Here is a 21,343-nt window from a genome sequence, read left to right on the forward strand (position 1 = left end):
GACACATCATAGTACAACAATATTTTTCTTTTTTCTCTTCTAACCGTTGATGTAATACACTTTGAATTGGCAATCAACTTTTTTAATATTTATAAACTTGCAGTTAGAAATTAGTTGTAGCTTGTAAGAAGCATCTGTTTTGCCTGTATTTGGCATATAGTAATTGGGATAATGTTTGCTAACTGAGAAAGATAGGGTGGATTACAACAAAGCAATTCTGAGATTATACTAGCAGTCACACTGAGTTATAAACCAGTTTTCAGTATCATTGATCTTTACATGAAACCTCCATCACTCTGTAGAATCACTAGGGAATGCAACTAACCCAAGAAAAATGATAGCTTTGTGCCCCTAAATTTTTGATTTTTTCCCCCTTCATCTGGCATGGTAGAAGAGACATCACTCTCTGCATTAGCATTCACAAAAAAAAGGAAGTTCATTTAGTGTTAAGGTTCAGAATTTAGCCTATAGGCTAAATATAGGTGATAAGTTCATGTTAGATACAAACATCTGGTTCATACCTTGATATTCCTTCACTTGATGATCCTTTTTATGAGAAAACTTTGAAGTAAGCATAGGTTTCTTTAAAGTTTATTTAGAAGCTAAAGCAATTTCTTGGAAATATATTTAATATATTTATCTAGTTTTCCATTAATTAAGACATTGGTACATTTCCATATTTTTACAAGTGTCAGCTTATTTATGCATTTTTTAAAAAAAATATTCCTCCTGTTTATTTAGCTTAAGAACATATACAGGCATCAATGGCAGTATCCACAAACAAGCAATAATAATGATGAAAACTTGACTTGGGGAAATAATTTCTTTAAAACCAAAATAAGCTAAACAAAGGACAGTTGGAAGTGATGCTGAGTAACATCAACTTTATCTAAATTAAGGAATGCTATTTATTTTTCTATATACTGACAGTCCCCAAAGATGTCTGAGAGACCTTAATGGAGCTGATAGACACTAAGCATCGCCATCTGAAAATCTGTTTTCTTTATGTTAGGAAAAGAAGAACGACACTAATAATATCTTGAATGACAATAGATACCTATTTTGATCCGCTGAACTCAGCACTAGCTGTCTGAAATGTCTAAATATGAGCAAGGTGTCTAATTTCTCACTACAGAAGTTCTCTTACCTATTATAAACTTCTAACAACTCCTTCACAAGATATGCCACAATGACTTTTCAATTAAGTATAAGGTGATTGATGCCACCAAGTACAAAGAAAAGGGTGGGAAGTAAGTAATGGAACCATATGTCATGCAGGTAGACTAGGGAGAAATGAATCTAGTTACATCAGCACTGCCAAAAAAAATCATGAACTTAAGAAAAGATCCAAACCAGAAACTGATATCCCTATTGCCTATAAAGTGTATTTGTAGCTGAGCAGGAAGTATTTACAATTTACGTTGATATCGCAGTCTGAGCCTGACTGAAATGCTATTTCGTGTGTAGAGGCATGATAATTAAATCTTAGCAGTACGACCTCACAGACAGCTAGCAAGCCGATTTGAGATTGGTTACTCTAGACCCATCAAAATATGTGATCACTGATCAGCTAATCTCAGTGCTAACAGTGCAGACAGGACTGTAACAGGGATTATAGAAGATAATGCATATAAAGTACGGGATTGTCCCACAGCCCTACAAGGGCTAAGTCTGAGTATAGATTCCATTCATAAGGCATTTCAGACATATCCACTGGACTCTCACTTTAGTCAGCTTCCTACATCTTAGCACAAGTTTAAATACAGATACTGTCAGCTCTTTTTATCACATTCATCTGTTGAATGTTGGTTGGAAAAAGCAAAAAGTGAATAAGAAGAAGGGAGGCCTCACATTCTATGGTTAAAGCAATAAAGATAGGAACAGCACAATATCTTACAGATGCTGGCTGCCACTTTTAATCCTAACTGAGCTATTTAGAATAACTATAGATTCACACCTTTGAGTTCTAATAAAACAAAACCAGATAATTTTTCACCATAAAAATCCAGACTGCACAATGAAATTTGGGCCTTCTATTTACACCTTATAGTGAGCAGCCATATCTGCACGTTTGTACTACTAACAGTACCTGAAAACCACTCTACTAGGAACTGTGCCAGGCTATTTTATGGAAAACTGCTAAGGGAAATAGGCCATTTCTTCCCAGAAGTTTGATAATGATTGAGGTAATGATTTGAGCCTGCCTAATGCAGGCTCCTTGATTACTTGTCCCAATTACATACTAGTAAGCCCAGCTGTAGCTGGTAACTCAGCCATGGAAATGTAAAGAAAGCTTTCTTTGTGATAAAGAAAGTATCATTGAAACTAGTGGTTGTAATCAATGTTCTTTATTTAGTACTCCAGAAAAAATAATTTTTCTGAAACTCAAATATCCTTATTAGGCTAATCCATTAACTCAAATATCCTTATTAGGCCAAAATCCATTCTCAAGAAAGATACATCACATCTGCTCAAGAATATGATCTAAATGGAATAAGAACAGCAGGGAGAATTTCCAAGCTTACCTGTAGGTCTATGAGTGGAAGTTTCAGCAGAGAAATAATAATGGATAAGTGCAGAAGCCAGGTGGTAGCAGTAGAATTGAGGGCGGGGGGAAGACTTTGGGGAATGATATGCCTATTAGTAGAAAAGATAGAGGAAATAGAAGTGATATCCCTTGTTTTTTGAGCCATCCTGGAATCATGAATAAAAGGAAAAATCCCTTTGTATCTCTTTTATAAACAACAATAATTGCATCAGAAACTCATAATTCAAATTAATCTATTCCTTCTCCTACTGGAAACAGAGCATTGAAAACTGAACTTTTGTCAGGATTCCCTGGCCAAAATAATGGGATTATATTACAGACTACTTCCAAATCATAGTTTAAAAAGTCAAGATGGCTATAAAGAAGACAGAATATGAACAGCAAAAGTTTAAAGTGTTCTGCTGTGAAATCATCAGCTTATTGATTTTAACTTCATTTAAAATACAATATTACTGTAGTGTAATACCTATATGTGATAATTTCAATAGGGAAAAAGTTTCTAACAAGTTTCTAAACCTTACAGTACAAGGGAAAGGACTTGAGAGAATCATACTGTCTATCTCACTGAACAGATGAGCAGCAAAATTATTCTGCCCAAGGCACAGGAAACAAATAATGTTAAGTACAACACTATTCCTGTTATGGTCTCTCCACAGTCCTCAAGGACTCTCATGGTTCTGATGCCAATTTCTTTATATATCGCTCTTTGTAACAAGCCTTTGTGCCCTTGTACACACTCAGTCTGTTCATCTGCATTCACAGCTATGCACTTCCAAGACTGGAGGGACATCCAAGGACAATAGTTCTTCCTGAAGGTCTAGTGCTATACTGCAGATAAAGATAAACTACCTAATTTCCTAAGATTGCTGTGCCTACTTGCACATTAGGACTAGACAATGAAAATGAATGTATTAATGTCTTTGACTTATTCTCAGTAAAACTGAAAATATCTGAATTATTAATTAATAAACCCTTATATTTACCTATACTCTCATCTTGTTGATCAGTTTTATACAATACTTAGCATTTGGACAGTCTAAGGCAAAGGGATTGATTTTTCCCCATGGTAAATATTAGTACTAGTGGAAAATATAGCTATATCATTGTTATAACAGTCTTTTATAGAAAATGGTAGTATACGTTATGCTTTACAAAGAGAGAAACATTCTAAGCTGTCAAATTTACTTAATCTAAGCAAAAGACAAAGCAAATTACTGCAAGCCAAGGCAAAGGACAGTTCTCACAACCTATACAGACAGATACTAGGTTCATTCTAGCTGTACAGATGCAGTGTCTAGAGCTGATTATCATATCTCCAGTTTTACTTGTTTTCAATTGATCTCACCTAATTTTAGGCAACAAATATGTATCTATGAAATAGCCTTATTTAGTCTATTAAAACATATTTATAGATGTCTCCAAATGTGAATCAGATCTCAAAAATTCCAGAAATATATGCTTTTATTAGAAAGAAAGTCCTGAATAATCATAACAAATTTTTTTATTATGTGTTCTGTTTAATGTCTAAATCCTTAGATATATACATTAGCTAGTACATTATATACTTTGGTCTGTATGGCAAAATAAGTGCTTAACTTGGTCTGGTTTTGCCTAAAAGAGGTCTATGAAGCAAACTAGACTGCAACTTCCTATAGGAAATTTTCTGTCTGTTACTACTTTTCCAGAGCACTAAATTTTGGGCATTGCATTTGCATTGCTGTACAACTTATGTTAAACCAAAGATTATTCCTGGTTTCCTCATCTAACAATATTGTTACTATTTTTACATTAGTTAATCCAATGAAATATTGATGAAAGATTCTGTCTCTTCCTGGTAGTGAAATGGAAATTTCAATGAAATTTCAATGAAATGAAACAAACTTATTTGTGACCTGTTTCCTCACACAGCTATGTGACAAATATTCTATAACAGCATGGGTATATCAAGACAACATTCTGGCAACTAAAATAAAAGCAAGTTTACTGAATTTCTAGATATCTTTCACATTCACCATAAAGTGCATGATACTACTTTACTAACCAACAAAAAAACTAAAAAAATTTGAAAGGAGTTGGAAACTCTGGCCCATAATTGTGTACATATAAATATTACTTAAAGTCAATGTTATATGAGATTTACTATAGCTAATAGTGCAGTATTAAGTCAACTTAATCAGGGTTGACTCTTAGAAATTTTATGGGCATAATTAATATCATGTGAGATGACCAGTTCTGGACTTTTCTGTATATGATTTTAATATACTGAACAGTGAGAACACAATAAATCATTAGTGGGAGCATTTAAAAAGATTTATGGAAGTCTGGTGAGTAACAAGAAGTTAATCAGTAGCCAATTTGGTTACCAGAAATCTTGCAATAGCAAAGTATTTTGAGAGTTCTTGTATTTCTTTGCTCTAATCCTCCCTCACACATCAACAGACACTACACATAGTCCCACACAGACAGCATTACAAGGATAGTAAAAAATAAGCACGTGGAAACTAATGAGTGAACATAAATTTTTAAAAAATTGGAAAAAAAATCTCCTATATTTTGTCACAGGTAAGTTTCTGAAGAACAAGCACTACTTTTAAATATTTTTATAGCATTTTGAATTTTTTTTTGCAAAGAATTTTTTACTTTATGATGTCATGCGTGCATCCTGCAACAGGTGAGAGAAATTGTTTTATGTGACGCACACATTAAAAATGTTAACTAATAACTTTTCATATAGGAATTATGTATGACATCACAAATGTTTCAAGGCTGTCAACAGCAATGCAAAGACATGTTTGAAGGGCTTTCATGAACTCATTATCTACAACCAATGAAGGTTTCCCATTATTTCACACTTTTTTTTCCCCATAGATTCCACCATAATCACAACTCTTCTCTTTATGAAAATGAAGAGGGTGAAGGTACACACATGTATATGTAAAAAGTTTCAGATTCACTCGACATATGCTCCAAGCAAGGTGGTCATGGACCAGATTCACTTTAGAAGGCCTTCAGCACCATCAGCCCAGCATGGAGATACATCAGAATCCAGACAACCTTTCCTCTATCCACATACTTCCATTCATCTGTGCCTTCAGGCATTCTCACATCATAATGCATCCAGGGGGGAAGAGTGAGGACTATGATGCATCTGAAATGATACCCATGTATATGTTACCACTGGGTAAGTGGAATTGACCAAATTTCACCAGCCATAATCCCCTAATGGAATTAGACATTAAAATCTTATCTTTGAGAGACTGAAGGTAAAAGGCTGTTATGATATCCAAGAAATCCACAGAAGCTATCGAAAAAAGGGAGACATTGGAACAGATTGCCTGGAGAAGTTGTGGGTGTGTCATCTCTGGAAATATGGAAGGTCAGATTGGAGGGACTCTGAGCAACCTGGTCTAGTTAGTGGAAGGTATCCCTGCCCATGATAGGAGACTTGGAACTAGATGATCTTTGATATGGATTCCAACCCAAGCCTTTCTGTGACTCCAAGATGCAGCTACAGGTGAAACAAAGTTCTTGGGTGACCTAAAATGATTCCTGCATACCTGCAAATGAAATTAACAGATCTCTGAAATGAAGCTTAATGGCTCTAAAGTACTTTTATTATTTTGACTTTGGGGTCTATTCAGTTACCTAAATCTTCTTGTCTGATCCTATTTAAAATGGCCAAGGGTACTAAGAAAGTCTAAACAGTATGAAAGATATTCAGGGGGCTTAAGGAGGCTATGCTCTAAAGCATTTTAAAAGACATGAGATGCTAACAATCAGGCAAATAAAGTGTGTCCTGAGAGAAACATCTGAGATGGGTTTCAAAGAAATTCTTATGACACCTATGAGTTTCATAGTGTTAAGTCTGGAGCTGAGTTAACTGATAAGTCTGTGATTCATTTGATCTTGATGCTTTTTTAAAAGCAGATACTTGCAATTTTCATCCCAATTTTACTGTAATTAATGATCCCTTTGAACTTCTCTGTAGCTTATGAAGGATCCATAATCAGTTCAAAAACTGCTTGGTGGAAAATTCCATGGCAATTGTCCAGTGAGTCCATAATGTTATTTCATGCTTCTTTGGCAAAAGTCCCACGGGAAAGCTTCATAATATAAAGATGACCGTGTTTGTATAAATCTTATCAGTTGCACAAGCATAATAGGTGCCAACATACTTGAAACTCTAAACTTACAAAAGTATAGTTCTCTAAGCCAATATTTTTATACCAAACTAAATGTGGGGTTTTTTTTTTGGTTTACCTAAAGCTGTTTCCCAGGCAACACAAGAAACTCATATTCTGAGACTTCTAAGACAGTTCTGAAATAAATTCTGTGCAACCCTCTTTGTAAAGCAAGAGAAAGACAAAGTAAAAAAAAAAAACAACCAATAAAAAACCCACAAAAAACATAAGTATAGTTTTCTGAACTGAGACATTTCTCCTCAAAGCTTGGTAAGAACAATGTTTAAAAACCCCTGCTTTTGCATCTGATTTAAAGAAAGAATTGTTAGCAAAAAGAATATAGAAAAAGAATATAGAACACAGCAGATGCTTTATGTTTCAGCAACTATAAATTGCACTTTCTTTTTGGCACTGGGAATTCATTTGAAGATTGGCAGTCTTCCTGGGTGCTCAGACGCCATCAAAATTGCTACTGTTACTTAAATGTGATATCATTGCAGTTTGCATAACTTTCAAATACTAGCTAATGATTTTAATTTAAATTGCCAACTTTCTATGCCTACATGAAGAATTCAAAGGTAGTTTTGTAGCATATGTCATTGTGGTTATAAGAATGCATAATTTTCAGTAGAATTATTGATGTTAATTTAAAAAGTTAAAGAATCAAAAATATGTAATAAACATAAACTACTTACAAAAAATTTACATCATAGTAACATTTACAGAATGAAAATGCACTGATAAGGGGCACCTGAAAGATTCATATGATCTAACTGCCTATGGTACAAAAGAATTCTATTCAGGCTTATATATGTATGGTAAGCTAGGTCAAAAAGAAAAATATCCAGAACTAGCTGCCTGAAGAGAAGCTTCAAGAGTAATTTGAGTTCCTCTGAGATAGCCATAGTATAAGAAGGTGGCAGACACAACAAAGAAACCATGGAGTCCTATGGAGTACCAGCTCGTGACTGTTGGGGATACTTTTGGTCATTCAAAATGTTAATTTGTCTTTTAAGGAAATAAACCCCCTTTGCCTGCTGCTCATCCCATTTGTACAATTTGCCTTTGTTTGGGGAACTGGAAAATGAAACATAGCTGTCAGCTGAGCAATAGGAGTTATGCCTTAGATATGTTTCTACAGAATCTGATCTTTCATCTGCTTATGTCAAGTATTCTTGTATTTCTCCTTTTCAATTCTACAAGGAGAATGTTGTGAACATCATTTTTTCTAGATTCATAGAAAAGGAGTATTTGTGAAAATTTACATCAGAAAAAGCTGCGAGCTGTACTATATTTAAAACACAAAACAACACTATTTAATTTTTTTTAAGGTAAAAAGAAATAACTACTTGAGTCATCAGAATGCAGGAGGTAAATAAGTAAATTTCATCAGAAATATAAACACCATCTGGTAAACAAAAATTCAGTTTCACATATAAAATGTCAAAATGTTGAAATTTATTTTCATTTCCCATCAGAAAAAAACTGAAATTTATCACTAAGCAAATAATTCCTTCAAAGAATTATTACGCAGAGGCATGAGAATACTTCCTTGATTTTAGGAAGAGCTAAACATCATTCTTGCTTTAAATAACTTAGTGTAGACATTAAGATTTTGCTCACTCCTGAAATGATTAACTGAAGCACTAAGCTAGTGGTCTATTCTTTATAGTGGCCTTTTGTAATTGATAATTTCACCCTAAAGCCTAGAAAGTTTTATCATAACTCATATTTTCCATGAACACTTTAAGAAACAGATTTTGGTTAAAGAAAATAAATCTTAACAGGCAAAACCAGGAAAAGTTTAGAGAAAAGATGAGAGAAATCTCTGTCAACATTACTAGCAAGCAAGTAGAAATGACTAGATGAGCAAAGCATCACAACCTTTTCCTGAGTGATATTTCCTTCTGTGCATTCTGGTACAATTTGACTTTTAGTGCAATACAGCTGTATTAGTCCCACTGGCTAACAAACTGTATAAGAATGACACCGACTGTGACCAAGCTGAGACACCTCAATTATCACAGTTCTACATGACTGGGCTAAAGATACTAACCACCCCCGCCAGAGGAACAGATGAGGTTTCTGTGATGCTCCTATCAGATGGTGCCTGATGAAAGTGCTTCCTCTGTGTGCTTCTTCTGTGTGAAGACTGTATTTAGGATTCTACAGATAATGGATCCTTTATGGAGCTTAGAAGTTGTTTTACGGAAGTGAAGAGCTGGCTGTTGCTGATCATGCATGACATAGAAACCTACTGAGAAAATTTAATGAGTACAGCAAGACAAAAATCTCATAACTGATTTGGATGGCACTGTTTCTGCTGGACATCAAAAAACTTATTTTCCAAGCTCAGAGCTTTCCAGTGTTGGTATACACAATGAACAAACAGCAGCAGGAGGAGGGAAGCAAAACTGATAATGAAAATAAACTTGCATTACTGTATTCTCACTCATTTGGTACCTGAATATGCTAAGACAGCGCTAAAGATGAGTCTCATTTGGAAACATACCTAAACATTCACACACATGTTGGCTTGGTTTATTAGTTCTGGATTTTCAAAATTCTGTGCATTAATTCCAGCTCCTTTTCCTGTTCTGTAGTTGATTAGGTCTTTTTCCTTGTTTTATAGAAGCATTATGCTAGAAATGAAAAAATATTTATGAACATGTTATGCGGGCATGTGCTATGCATATTTATAATATAGAGACCATGATTTTCCCCCTTCATTGATGAAGACTACACTTGATAGTGTCTTTTTAGTATTACTCAGATGTCAGTATTTTAACAAGGTTTCTCATTGTTGAAGCAGATTCCTCTGTCTTTAATTCAACCAACCATTGTACCCAGGAAGCTCCTAGCTCAATATAGCTATCAATATTAGCTAGATTGCCTGAAATAGAATTAATGCACGTGATTTCCAGCCTAATGCAAAGTAACTCTAAACCAGATAGATGTAGAAAACTAAGTCAAAGCCATGATAAAAATCATGTAAAATCATCAATATATTAGACATTGAATTTTGTCAAATTACAAAAAAGAAATGTACAAGTATAATTTTTTATCTTCCTGCAATGTTTCATCAAAATCTTTTTAGCAATAAATGTACTAATTCAAGTAAGATTAATTTGTAGATAAACAGTAAGAAAAGAAATTAATCAATCTGAGGCTGTTTGGGATGTAATTAAGAGATTATTAGTGAAATAACATGATATTAAGCCTTTTCATTAATTGTGATATAACTTTAATACTTTTGACTTAAAAATGAGTAGCATCATCAGCATCATGGATAATAACAGTGTTGAAAAGACACGTTAAAAAATAACAACAAATGAAAATTTCATCCCACAAGACCTCCACAGAGCATTTATTCAAATTTACTGAATTCGCAGTATGCCAAAGACCTAAAGAGTATACCTGTGGTCAAAAATGGAAATGTAATTAGGTATACTTATTGATTCTGGCAAGTTGCTCTAGTATAACTCTAAATACAAATCTGAGAATGATCAACCAAATCAGAATTACAGTCAAACTAAAGAAATGAATGATTCCAAGGGAATGTGGCTATAGATTCCTCCGGATAAAAGACCTTAAGTTTTGTGTAGTCTGAAAACTCATAAGAAAACACTTGTATCTTTCATCACAATACTTAGAAAAACCTGAATTAAGAAACCAATTAGTCAGGTGAACTTTTCTACCAGAATATTTAAGGGTTTCACTTTACTATACCTTCACTCTTTTTTTTGTAAAGTTCCTGCTAGCAATCTGTGGCAGATAACAGGTAAGAATAACAAATATGAATGATAACTAAATTCTTATCACTTCTATTCTACTCAGCTGGCCTTGATGCTTTTGACAAAGGAAAATTGAATTGAACAGACTGGCATTGCTAGTTTTGTTGCTCTGTAAAACCTAATCAGCTATCTTTCAACTACTGACTGGAGTAGAGTTTTCTCATTTTCACCTATTTATGCAAGAACAGAAAGAACTTGAAATTCTGTAACCTTTGAAATCAACAGGATAAATGTTCTAGCCTTCCAGGTCTGGGATAATGAGCATCTATGGGAATTAAATTAAAAATTTGGGGTATACATTACTTGCTTTCCTTCTTAAGTACAGAAAAAAAAAAAAAAGATGTACTAACTAGACTTCTCTTTCCTTACATAAAAAAGTTGAATTGGAGAATGTATCTGAAAGAAGGAAAGAGCATAAACAGAAAGAATTTCAAAGTAAATAAAATGTGGCCTACATATCTCCTCAAAAGTAGTACTGATCTTGTTCAACAGTTAAATTAGGTGACATTTTGCGGAAAAAAGTATTCATTATTTCAAGTCATTGAAACTTAATTTTCATTTATATATAATGCTAGAAAAGGAAAAAAATATAATCCTAAAATGAGTATTCAGATTGTAGGTAATGCCTGTGTAACAACATTCAATGGGATTTTGCTAAGTGCTAGGACTGAAGAACTATTTTATTATTTAAAAGTTTTGTGACAAATTCTGATAAGAAAGAGTTAAAGTTTTTGATCCAATTTTCAAATTTACTCACATACTAAGATACAAATTTACTTGTAAATTCTTAGAAAATTCTATCTGTACTCACAATCTCAAACAGCAAATCCTAGTTTTAAACAGTATAATTTTAGGGAGTATACCATGTACTACAAATGTAACAAGTGCATTTATTCTTCAAGAGTAAAACTCTTCTTCATTGTGAAGACTGTCAATGTCTTCCTCCTGTCTTTCCTTCCTTTGTTTCATTGATCAGGAATGGGCACAGGGGAGGGGTAGAAGAAAACAAAATACAGTGCATTGATTTACATTTAGAAAACCTTATATTATTACATCTGGGTTTGACATAAGGTCTTTCATGGAACTCACTATTCTCATTTCTGAACAAATCCACATACGAAAATAAAGAGCATTCACACCATACCTGTAAACTGCAGTGCCACCCATATTTCATTGAGAGTATCCAGTAAAGGATCTTTAGAGTTAAAGAAATAGACAACATTTAGAATTTTGATTCCCTGGAACATTCCTCTCTTCAGGTTAGAAAAAAAAAAATCCTTTTATTTTTTAAAATTCTTTCTTAATTGATATCTTTACAGTATTTAATTTTATAGTCTTCCTTGCACGTTCCAGTCTACCTTTTTCATTTACATGTAAGAAGTATACGGGTGGTAAATTGGCCCAACATAGGTACATAATTTTATGCAGAGTTAAGCTCCTTCCAATCACATTTAAACAGCCCACTCCTACTCCCACAAGCCTTCACCCTTCCTTTTCACCAGTCAGCTGTCATCTAAGGAAAATATAATTAACAGAAAGATATGAAAACAGTACACACTTGAGAGTAAAAGGCTCAAGCATAACCTGGAATTGTGCCATATCTGATATTTAGCCCACACATATAGAGATTGTGTTACTGGGTTACCTATGCAGTAGAATGATAAAGTTATTTTATTTCATAACCTGAGGAGAGACAAGGTGGGGGTGCAGGGGAGGCAAGAATAAGAAAAAATTGTTCTGTTCCTCTAGGGTTGCTCCTGGCTTTGTACATTATTTTAAGACTGACAAAGATATTCTTAACTACAATGACCAAAATGGAAAATACTGCCATTAAAGCCCTCTTCCTTGCCCGAAATAATAAAAGGAATTACATAGTAGTATATACCATGACTCAGAATATATATCGTGAACAATTAATGAGTTATTACCTTACCTGAGTTATTACTTGTGAAGAGAAATACTCATCACACAGACACATCATCTGTTGTCTTAGACAATACCTCTTACAAAGAGGAAGGAAAGCAAATACTTGATAATATTTGCAGAACTATCTGAAAGAAAAAGGAACTTTCAAAGTTTTCCACAAGGCATCACCAAAGTCTTTACAGAAAGTTTCCATAACAGGCAGAAGACATAAAATTGGAGTGATTTACTTTGTTTATTATGAAAACACTTTGTGTCAAAGTAGGGATGTTTGATGTTTAACTGATCTAGAAAGGCAGACTTCTTAAAGGAACCACTAATATCATGCTTGTACTCTGAATAACATGGATTAATTTAGTCACCGGAAAGGTGTTTTTTGATGTGCATAATCTGCACGTTATGTTTCAATTAGCAAAACTCTATGACAAATACATGCTGTAAATAGCTCCTGTACAGCTGTATAGAATAATGTCGCCAACCACTTTTTTCGTTAGTTGAAGAAGATGGATGAAAAGAAAGGCCTTTGAAAACTGAGAAGTTCACAGTTTTAAAAGCCAGACAACAGTGTGATCTGGGCCAAATACAGGGGAAAAATAGCCTGTGAAAGAATAAAATCTTGTTCCTCTGTGCTATGAACATATTACAATATTTAGTGCATCTCATCTAACTGGAGGAGTTTAATGCCATCTTAGATGTTCTTAACTTAAAATTATGTTCACATATAAAAATTTGGTTTGCAGTCTCCACATTTCTGACAGTTGATCAGAATGAACGTATAGAAGTTCTCATTTCTCTAATCTTTTTCAGAAATTATGTCAGTAAGCTCTAGCATAGTCTTCAATGACATTCATTGCTGTTACATCAAGCAATTAACAAATGGTTTCTCTAAAAGCAGGATATTAAAGTGAAACTTTTACCTCAGCATGTAGAAATATCATAACCAATAACATATTGGATTAAATACAAAGGTATTTAGGCATCCTTTTAAAGTGTGTAATTGAATTCATTCAAATTCAGATGCTAAGTCTCCACACTTCTGATTAGTTGTTGCAGTGATTGTCTGTAAATCTAAGTATACTTAAATAACCTAAGGAACCCAGCAAGTCTTCACCTCTTTTAGGTGTTTAAAAAAAAAAATTAAGGAATCTTTTAAGTTTTAAATAGAAATAAGTTACTTCACAATCCTGAAAATCTCCAACCTCTTTACTCCTTCAGAAAAACAAGTTCTTGTTTTAACTATGAACATGGAAATTTGCAAGTATCTGTCAGTGTATCCATCTGTTAAAAAACCCCCTGATCTATCTTATGCAAAACAGCTTCTTCCTGCATATCCAATTTCAATGATTTTTTTTTTAATTTTTATTTATACGGTTTGGTTTGGCTTAGTTTAGTCTGGTTTGGTCTGATTTGGTTTGATCTGATCTTCATGGAGAGTTTTAGGAAAAAATTAACTAGTTTTAAACTTTTTGAATCTATGGGTAAGAAGGTAATTTTGCTTCTTCCTTTTTTTCCTTTCTTCTGGATCAATAATCCTTCACCCAGGACTTCAAGTGAAATCCTCTTTTTAACTACTAAAGTTGGAGTGGAAATATCATATCTGAGCATACAGGGCCCCTTGGGAATGCAAATAGATTCTTAGTTTCTCATTATCTCTTTATTTTCCTGCTTGACTGATTTTGTCCATGCATGCATGGTAGTAAGAAATGAAAAAGATCTTTCAGAATTTGTTCAATGCTTCATTCAATATACAGAAAACTTACACACAAACCCACTTAGAGCTAACCTACAAGTTATACAATTCTTTGAAACATTTTTAAAGAGTCTAAGCTGTTTGTGCATCTATCCATTACTGGATTTATCATGAATAAAAATTTCTACCATGCAGAAAGGTGTTCACACTATTTAGTACATGATAAATAAAAATGAAAGGTGTAAGAAAGCTTAAGGATATAGTTATTCTTAGAAAATAATTTTTTCATCTCTAGTAACCAGTACCAAATTCTTTCAGCAGGTGTTAGGTTATCTTTCAGGATAAAGTTCAGAACAAGACCATTAAAATAATCTAAATCTGAACTTCTACATTAAAGGCATAGGAAACTGGGGAAAGGGACATGGCAGGAAGATCAGGAGTGTATAGTGTGAACCCACAGTTTGATAGTATTATAGACAGAAATGTTTCTGAGGGAGTCCACAGATTAATGAGATTCTGCATGTATGTGCTATTAAATTGTATTTTTTAGTGTATCCTAAGTAGGAAGGGACCCATTAGGATCATCGAATCCAGCTCCTGGCCCTGCAAAGGACAGCCCCAGAAATCACACCATGTGTCTAAGAGCATTGTCCAAATGTTTCTTGAACTCTGCCAGGCTGGTGCTGTGACCACTTGCCTGAGGAGCCTGTTCTAGTGCCCAGCCACCCTCTGGGTGACGAACATTTTCTTAAAATCCAAAATAAACCTCCCCTGAAACAGGTTCATGCCATTCCCTCGGGTCCTGTCACTGTTCACCAGAGAGATCAGTGCCTGCCTCTTCATTTCCCCTCGTGTGGAAGCTGTAGACAGCAATGAGGCCTCCCCTCAGGTTCCACTTCTCCAGGCTGAGGAAACCAAGTGAGCTTAACCACTCCTTGTACAGCTTGCCCTCTAGGCCATTTACCATCTTCATGTGTCTTCTCTCTAGGCCATTTACCATCTTCATGTCTCTTCTCTGGACACTCTCTAACAGCTTTATATCTTTCTTTTGTTGTGGTGCCCAGAACTGCATATAGCACTTGAGGTGAGGCTGCACCAGAATTTCTCCTTTTGATTCAACCATATTACCACTGGTTTCACACTCTCTTTCCTCTTTTTACACATCACAACCTGAAACAAATAGAATTTCAATACAGCAAAATCAAATGAATAAAGACTTTAAAGTCAACATATAGTAATGTGTCTTAAATAGCTCTTTTCTGTCCAAAATTTTCCCATCTGTCTTTCAGGGTTCAGCTCAGCTCCTCTTCATACACAGAGATTCTCTCATATTCTCTTAGAGGTGCTCAGGTTTTCCAACTCTTGTTGCATCTTAAAAATAATAATAATATCCTCCATTTGTGTATGTTTCAGGACCTATTTCTCCCATGAAGACTCGTCATGTGGAGGAGACCTCAACTTCATCCTGTTTTAGTTCCTTCAATTGTTACATTTTCACTGTTGCAGAGGTTTCAAGGTGCTTTCATAATGTGGAATGACTCTTAATTTACAGACCTTTGTGTAATTCTCCTCCCCATTTGCTATAACATTCTCAGACTGAATTTCCCTGAAGCAACTATTTTACAAGGATTCATAAGGGTCTGGAAAAGTAAATGCAGGAACAGAATACAGGATGGTTTCCTGAGGAGGAAAATACCTGACTGTTTGCCATGTTGAAAATATAGCAATGTGTAGATTTGTAGATTTATAGATTTCAGTGACAATTCTGTCTGAAATGTTGTCTGGCACAGTTTACATTGTAGAGGAAGAACAGAGAAAATGTATCTCATGACACAGTGTTCAGATAAGCAGAAAAGAATTTTTGAACTATAGAAATTCTAGACAATACTTGGAATGGGGAGGAATAAGAAAGTATTGCTGTCATGAGAATTGAATAGCATTCTTTGATAGTTCAGGCAGAAAGGACTTGAGGAAGTCCCTGGCTGAAAACAGAGTCAGCCATGATACCAGATTACTTAGGGTTTTATCCAATCTGAATACTCAGTTGCAGTCGTGTGCTATTTTAACAGCCCTTGTGATACGTTCCCAACTGAATCTAGTTAAATGATGCTGTTGACCTTATGAAGTTATAGAAAAATATAATTTGTAAAGTTTAATACTTAATTACAAAATAGCTATAAACTAGTCTTGGGCATAAGTTGGGATACTAGTACTGTGTATCTCAGCTATACAATTATCAGAAACACTCCTTGAACTTTTAAATTTCATTAATTTATTTAATTTAGTTCTGTGGAGACTCAATCCTATGTCTTGCACAGCCATGGAGAAGTGGTTTGTAATAAGTGGCTGAGCTGTACCAGTCCCTTTGTGTTTTAAAAATTGATGCTTTATTGCTTGTTTTTTGCATGGTATTCTCTTTTTCTCTAAGGTGTCAGTGCAGCTGAGAAATAAATCCATTCAAACTGAAAACCATTTACAACATCAATAATAGTCAGCTTTTCATCTGTAAACAGGGAAATATGTAATTTATTGTGTCAATACTTTTGAAATAGCTTTGCTTTTTCTGGTGTCTTAATACACTTCTCTGGTCGAAAATCCAAGGGTCCACAAAAATGCTGTGAAAGTTTTGTTCAGAACCCAAATCAGACTCTTTCTCTTAAGGTATTTAATGTCCAAAATATAATTATCAAGGTAGTTAGTGCTCTACTCTCAAAATACAACAAATCAAAACTTATCCCTTGCATTTCAATATATGTAAATAAAAGAATAATCAGGTGTAAAGAAGTCTAGCCAAAAATCACACTTTGACTGTCTATTGGAGCTCCACATGCAAGATTTTGCTGCCATTTTTATTGAAACCAGGTGTAACATCTTTCCTCAAACATGTGCATAGGGTGGGATTAACCTTAATAACTTTAGACTTCTGCTGGGTAGATACCCAAATAAACTAATCATCTAGACCTCCTTAAGAATTAAATAGGGATTTTCAGGATTCACTTGACTTATCTTAAACTTCTACCTCAAGAGTGAGAAAAGTATTGTCTGGAAAAACTCTCGAATCCAAACTCATGAAAAAACAAGAACGGTGCCCATAGTTGCTACATTTGGAATAAATTTACACACACACACAGAGCCATGTGCATGCATGAACACACACAATCCCAACAAAAACCCAATAAAATCCAGGACTAAACAATAAGAGCTTTGGTGGTTTTTAGTTTGTTTGGCTTACTTGTTTTTTTGTTTGTGTTTTTTTGGAGAAGTTGATGTCTACTACTGTGTGTGTAACTACCATTTAAATGTATTTTTTTAAAATATCTGTGACTTTAAAAAAAATTATTCTCAATAATGTTAAAGAACTCCACCGACCAAGTTATCCATAGAAAGGTCCATAAAATTGCAAACTTCTCATGATTGTTATTTGTAGTACAAAGCAGTTCAGATCCTCCAAAAGTATCAATTCAATTTAATTGAACTCCATAGAAAAGATATTGCTTCAAATAGATAGAATCTAAATACTAAATTTCTGTCATATGTGAGATCCAGAGATTGTACACTGGAAGATAGAAAAGATTTCTTCAATATTTTTAATAATATTTTCATATTTTTAATAATATTTTCATCACCATGACTCGATAATATCCAAACATTTTCTGATGTGTTACATTTTTAACATTCATTAAAGTAGCTTTTTCAAGTCCTTCTTTGTATAAAACCTGTTGTTGCCCAGAAATGAACTAGATCATTAAATTAGGTGCGCATTTCATGTTATCTAACATTGAAGTGCCTGAAAATATGCACCTCAGGCTAAAAAAAAAAAGTCAGTAGAGAAAAAATGCACTTTCAACTCACAAGTGATCCCATCCAAAATTCTAGTATGGAACGTGTATGCTTCTTTCCATCTGTTTTATCGAAGTCATACTCAGTTTATGATAACAGCTTATCTTTCAGGTATCTAATGTTAGGATAGATAAAGCCAAGGGTAAGTGACTTACTCTGAACAACACATCGGGTTTAGGCAGTTGCATCTTCAACCCATTTCACTGTACTTGCTTGTGACTGTTAATAACACAAGTTGCTCCATTGTCAAGGAAGCTGACTGTGCTATTCCAGAGGCCAGCAGTCTGCCTTACACTGGATTCGAGTTTAGGTGGCTTCCCACCAGACTAATTGTCCATGCAGGGTAATACTGATGTTTTTTTAACGAATCCTCATTCATAAATCACAGTCCAGCTGTTTCCCACTGTAGAATGCCATATGACTTAAGAGCTGCTACCAGGCTGGCACCTGCCCTCATCACTTTACATCTTCAAAGTCATTTTGATTACAGTTACTTTCATTTACTTTGAAGTAGTTTACAGGCAGAAATGAGATGCAGATGACGAGAAAGGTCTTCAAAATACATAAATAAGTTCTAGACTTATTATGTAGGTCACGAAATTATATATATATATGTAAAGGTCTTGCAAATTCTCAGAAGTTTTGGGGTTTTTACTACAGCAAATACTCAGCAAAACAGAACAAGAAAGTTAAATGGATTAATTAGCCAAAAAAGCCCCTTAATATAAGCATTCATGTATTACCAATTGATAAACAGCTGGTTCAGCTGACCATAGCAGTTATATCATTTTTTAAGTCCACATATTCAAAATAATAAAGATTTTTTTCTTTCTAATGTCTTCCCATCTTAATAGTTTACATTAAAAAAAAAATCTAGGGAGTTTTCTGAACTCTAACAATGATCCTTATCATTCATCACAGGATTGTTTTCATTTACACACACAAAGGACCAAAGTTATCCCAAATAATATTAGAAAAACAACCTTTACATTTCTTGTTTTTGCAGTGGGGAGAGCTATAGGGCATCTCTAGTTTATTCAGAACTTCAGAACACTAAGTAACTCTCTGGATTTACATCAGCTAGAAAAGCTGATGCTCAACATTAGGCAAAGTGAACTTGAGCCTAAATGCTAGCAAACTTGCACCCAGGCTACAGGAAATGTGAGATTCATTCTCCTAATGTGAGATTTGTTCTCCCAACCCAGGCAGATCAGATCAGATGAGACACAATTTGGATCCCTCCCTGGCTGAGCACCAAGCTCCCCTCAGAGAGGAGGGTGGAAGCTGTAAACTTTGAGTTGACATACAGTCAGGTTACAGTGTCCTGTCAGTATAAGAAACACACATTAAAGAAATGCATAAATCGACTGTTTGTAAAACCAACATTTTCACAAATAAGAAGCAAGATCATGTAATTTTTCTATAAATCCTTGAAAATAAGTAGGTTTTTGAGAGATTGTGTGCACAACACAGCATGAAGTCTAAAATGAAGAATCTTAAAATTTTTGCAGCCTATTTTCATAAATATATAAACACTTTAAATTGCTTAGTTTTATAGTGGAATCATCTCAATCAGTAGAGTTTTGTTTAACTTCACAGTGAACAGGAAATTGCAGGATGACTTTTTTATTATTATTTTGTGTAATTTAGACAACAATTGCACTAACTCATTTCCCACTGTTATTTTCTTTTAGTTTAGAAGGAAAATAGTTTGACCTACAATAGAGATTCTCTTGGTATTTTGTCAAATTTATTTTATGCCAGCAGCAGTCACTGATTTTAATTGAATGGAAACAACAGCTCCCATCCTGTGTGTCACATTGCTGGATTTTGTATCATTGAATTTCAATCTGGTTTCACTGGGACGTGCCAAGTGTGGCTTACACCAACCTCTGAGTCTCCTTGCTATACTCCTTTCCAGGACAGCATTGTTTGCCTTTTGTCTGTTCTCTGATTAAATTGACACCATTTTACCTTTTGTGACTCCTGTGTCATTTTCTGTTGACAGCATCTAGCAAAGGTAACAAACCAGTGTCCTTGTGGAAGGGGCAGAAACCATTGATTGTCTGGGTGTATTAATGCAGGCCCTTTAAAAGTCGTGCAGACGTGGCTTTGTGCTAACTGGCAGCTGAATGGGGGCTAGCAAAGATGCTATTAACCACAGATAACAGTCAGCACCTTCTATTCAGCAGCAATGTCACTTTGTATCATTTGAGGGACAGTTGGTGGTGAAATTTGTTAAAGCAATTCTCCCCCTCCCTGTACACATCCTAGACTGATACTATTTAAGGCAGAAGAGTGGAAATAGTTTTCTGATTAGAGTGATGTTGGTAGGATGCTCATATAATTTCCAGGGAGCTGAAACACTTAATTCAATTCATCTTCACTTCACAGCTAAAATCTCTTTAGAACAACAAGATAGGCCCTGCTGACATGAGAGGTTAAATGTTTACCATGGATAGGGAATTTATAATTGCCTTTTTAGAAATGCATGATTAAAAGTGGTTACAAGAAGCACCTGGCTATATAAGTCTTATCCATAAAACACAAGGGAGAGGTAATAATTATGTCAAGTCCTTCCACTATGATCTTTTAAAATGGGATAGGAAAATGAAAATACTAAAGTCTTAAAACTGTGAATCTCACAAAACATGCACATTTAGAAATAAAATGTCTGAGAAGTCCAGAATGGTCCTTTTTCAAGCTTTCATGCTGAATATGAAATACCTAATATCCTCCCTTCTGCTCAGCAACAAAATCAGACACACTTTCTTCACATTTGCAAAAAATTCAGTGTCTTTTCTAGATTAGGGAATTTTCCAAGTGTTTAAGTAGGAACTAGGGTGGGAACTTGGTCTTCCCTCTGCTCAGTCTACCTTATCATGAACAGCATAAATCAACCGATGTATTTTGAATTTTTACCATCATGATGAAAATATAACTGTCCTCATATTTCTCTCAGAAAGTAAACATTTCATCCTGATTCTAAGTGACTCTGTGAAAAAATTGTTGATGGCACAAGAACATTTCTGATCCAGTGTTAGACTGTATAGTAGGATATACTAACTCATGCACAGTGCCACATCAAAGTAACTGGCTTCCCCACCACAGCTGGCTCACATAGCCACTTCTCAGCACTACTGGAATAAATTCAGCTGTCTGCATTCATCCATTTAAATGTTTCCTAATTATTGTAAGATACTGGAGAAGCTGAAGGGAAGTGAAAATCCCCACTGATTCTTGGAGTAAAGTAAGAGCCAAGTATACAGAAGCAGAACCTACAAATATGTACTTTCATGTACAAGATGGTATGCATTTTGTATTATTTTGAGGATAATTAAAATAACACGTGCTGTGACATTATACA

This window comes from Prinia subflava, chromosome 3 (genome assembly GCF_021018805.1).
Source record: "Prinia subflava isolate CZ2003 ecotype Zambia chromosome 3, Cam_Psub_1.2, whole genome shotgun sequence".
Taxonomy (NCBI): Eukaryota; Metazoa; Chordata; class Aves; order Passeriformes; family Cisticolidae; genus Prinia; species Prinia subflava.